The sequence below is a fragment of the Drosophila serrata genome, unplaced genomic scaffold (genome assembly GCF_035046125.1).
Source record: "Drosophila serrata isolate PLE 108 unplaced genomic scaffold, ASM3504612v1 contig_7, whole genome shotgun sequence".
NCBI lineage: Eukaryota > Metazoa > Arthropoda > Insecta > Diptera > Drosophilidae > Drosophila > Drosophila serrata.
The window spans coordinates 1-3,965 of NW_028256905.1; positions in this window are offsets into that span (position 1 = coordinate 1).

Here is a 3,965-nt window from a genome sequence, read left to right on the forward strand (position 1 = left end):
TAAATTTCGCCATTTGAGGTTTCTATTTTTTTTCTGTAGAGCTAGAGTTTTGTTCCACCAGGGAACAGTGTGTGGGAGGGAGTAGGTGGTGTTCTGGGGTATGGATAGGTGTGCAGATTGGATTAGGATTTTTTTAAGAGTAGCTGCTTCCTTGTTTGTGTTACTACTGGGTTGATTATGAGTGGACTGATTGGAAATATGAGTACTAAAGAGGTCCCAATGGGCATTTTTCAGATTGAAGGAGGGTTTGGATGTGAGGTTCGGGGATGAATGTGTAGGGAACATTGAAATTAGAATAGGAAAGTGGTCACTACCGTGTAGATCATTGAGGACCTTCCAATAGATCTCTGGAGCGATATTGGCTGTGGCGAGAGAAAGGTCGATGTGTGTAAATGTGTTGTGTGTCGAATAGTGGGTTGGAGATTTGTCATTTAGTAATGTGTAGTCGGATCTGTCAAGGAATTTAGCTATTGTGTTGCCTCTGGAGTTGGATCTAGGGGAGCCCCAATAAGGATGCGAGCTGTTAAAATCCCCTAGTACGATAGTAGAGGGGGATGTAGGGGTTAGAACATTTTCTAAGTTTTTAATGTTGAATTGTTTGGTGGGGGAAATGTATGTGCATATGAGATCTATTTTTCTTTTTGAATTAATTGTGACGCAAGTGGCTTCAAAGTCTGGGCTGAGTGTTTTATTGGAGTGTGAGATGGAGTTATGCACCAATAGTGCTGCTCCTCCGAAAGCATTGGTGCTGTCACTGCAGTATAGGGAGAAGTTTATGGGGATTGGTAGGGAAGATGTATTGGTGAGGTGGGTTTCTTGGAGTGCTATGATTTGGGGGTGGTGGAGCTTAATGAGGATTTGTAATTCTGGGTAGTTGTTTCTGTAGCCTTTGATATTCCATTGTATAATATTTAACATGTTTTGGTTAGTTGTTTGATTTGTTTTTGATTAAAATGTGTCCATTTCCCCTGAGTCGCTAGATGCGTCAGAGTTATTTTTGGTGTTTGGTTTAGGTTTTTTAGCATCTTTTTTCATGGAAGCAAGTAATCTTTTAGGTGTGTTTAGGGGTAGGATTTTTATGGATTTGTTTGTAGATTCAGTGGTTGTGGAGGGTGTAATCTTATTGGTTACGTTGTTACGGGAGCTGGGGTAGATGTCGGCGTATGATATAGGTGGTGATCTGGTTATTTCGTGGTTGTTGGGTCCGGGTCCTTTGAGTTGTTAAGGTCCATCTGCGTTCCGGCTTTGCTGGGAATTTTGGTTCTTGGTGACAGATGAGTAGGAGTGCGGTGTGTTATCTGAGGTGCGGGCCTTGAGGATTGCGTGGGCTGTTTTGTTGTCGCATTTGTGTGTCGTTTTTATGGCTTGAAGCTCTTGTTGCGTGAGGAATACTGGGCATTTTCTGCTAGAGGAGTTGTGTGGGCTTGTTTGTTGTTGCTCTTCGTTACAATTGATGCATTTCTGGGGTCTTGAGCATTTTTTGTTTGTAGATGGGTCTATGTTTTGCGGTGATCCGCAGTTGTAACAAATTTTGTTGTTATTGCAGAATTTGTTAAGGTGGCCGAATTTAAAGCAATTGTTACATCTTAGCGGCAAAGGGATATAGGTCCTGACCGCTGTTCTCTGGTAGCCAATCATGATGTAGTCGGGAAGGTTGTGTGTGTTAAAGGTGATAATAATGAGTCCAGTCTCTTTAAGAGAGCCGTTGTCTCGTTTTAATATCTTCCGTACGTCAGTTACTTGTTGTGCCGCTAATTCTTGTATTATGATGTTCTCTTCAATTCCTCTTAAGTCGTTGGAGTATATTACACCTTTGGTGCAGTTAAGAGAGCTGTGTAGTGTGACTGTGACGTCCATGGTAGGAGTGAAAGTTTTGAGCTGCATGAGTTTCAACGCTTGTACATTTGTTTTTGTTTTAATGAGCAGTGATCCGTTGCGGAGTTTCTTGCTTTCTTCAATTTCTCCACCACAGGCAAAATCAATTTGTTTTTTAATGAGGAAAGGGTTGACGTTGTTGAGGTCAAGGCCGGGGTCAGATCTGGAGACAATTAGATATTTAGGTCCTGGGGATTTTAGGAGCTGTCCAGTTGATACAGCATTTGCTGGGTCGGGGTCGGGGGGGTCCCCCATCCCTACGACTCTGACTTGTACCGTTGGTAGTTTTTTCAGTTCTCTTGCACTTGTACTTGCACTTGCACTTGTACTTGCACTTGTACTTGCACTTCCACTTGTACTTGCACTTGCGGTTGTTGGTAGTTTTTGTAGGTTTTTACTTGTATTTATTATTTTATTTTTTTCTGTTTAGAGTTTGGAGAAGTAGACGTCTGCTCTTGACAGTAGAGGCAAAGCCAATGTTGTAGACCCTAATATTTTGTCCCTTGATATACATATTTTCATATTATTTTTGTTAAACGTGTAACTATTATAACACGGTCAACTTACTCTGTTTGGGTGCTGGAATCTGCGTAGCCAAATTTTAAAATTTCAAGTTCAGGCATTCTTTGTGGAACTGCGTCTTCGTTTAATCGCCTTTTTTTTTAAAACTCTTACCTCTATTTGGCGTCAACTTCCAGTCCCTAAAATGTGTTTCGCAAATTTTGGAGTAATCTCCAAGTTTGCACCCCAGAGATTCCTCCCATATCGCTCGCTTTTCAAGGAATTTTGGTGCCTTTATAAATTTTACGCCATCGACGTGTTTGCGACACACTTTGCAAAATGTCATGTTGCATATAAGGGTTAATGTCAGAAGAAAAATTTGTCCGAACACAACCTTTCACTACGAAAAACGAAGACGCACAGAATCAAAACCCGACTGCTTTGACTGCCGAAGTAACTACCTTTGTAATTGTATCGTGGGCAGGCATAAGCATGTCACTATGTAAATAGATAGCTATCGCAGCTCATCGCAGAATAGCGCTAAGCTTGCCTAGTTCACAATCTATGTAAAACTCTCCACAGTTGTGGTAGAAAAGAGCAAAGCTTGCCGAGTGAATATATATAGACGTTGATGCACTACGGTCAGTCCACGCCAGTGGCAAACCGTATAAATCCAGGCACGTGCCTGTTGGGTTAAGTGTTAGTAGGCGCGAAAGGAAATATAAGAGTACAAGGAAATAACTTACTGGCGTGCTACCAGATTGTTTGCCTGCAATTGTACCAAGTGGGTTAGAATTAAAGGTTTGGAGGACTATCTACGATGGAGATTAATGTGTCCAAAGCTTTGTAATTTGCAAATAATACTCTTAAAGGTTCATGCAACTCAATGCAGGTTCTACAGTGGTGCAACACTTAAGATATTTGTAAAGGACTGGCGGCTCTAGGGGTTCTGCACTCGATAATGAAAACATGGGATATTACGCGACGTGACTCAGGGTAAAATGTGAAATATAACTAACTACATGTTACTAAAACCACTAGGCAAGAAATACATAGAGAAGTCAAACAGTACAAAGCAGTACTATCACAAAAACGGTTGAGCCTGGAATCCCAGAGCACCCGAACGATATGTCTAGAACCCCAGAGTGCGTTCGACTTTTTCGAGTTCGAAGCATTTGTTAGAAACCGAGGACAACAAGAATTCGCTTTTCAGTGGCAGATCGACCGTGGAACGATGAGCAGGGGTGCGTTTCCTTGCGCTGTTCTCTCGTTTCTGTGTATATGTGTATATGTGTACAAGCGCTCCCACGTTTGTATGCGTGTTCAAATTTCTGCATGCAGAGTCTTTTTCAAAGATTTTGGACGGCCACAGCCAGTGTGCCTCGGCGGCGGCTCACTTGCGTATGACGTCACAGCAGTACTTAGCGGCTAGCGCTTGCATTGGGGGACAAATTATTTAAGTTATCAGCCGAAAGCCTAAGCAGGTATGGTTGACACTCATACTGTAGCTTAATTTGTAATTAAGTATACAGTGTACAAATAAATAAATAAATATTTAAGTTATTTAACTATAATTACTACTTATTTTA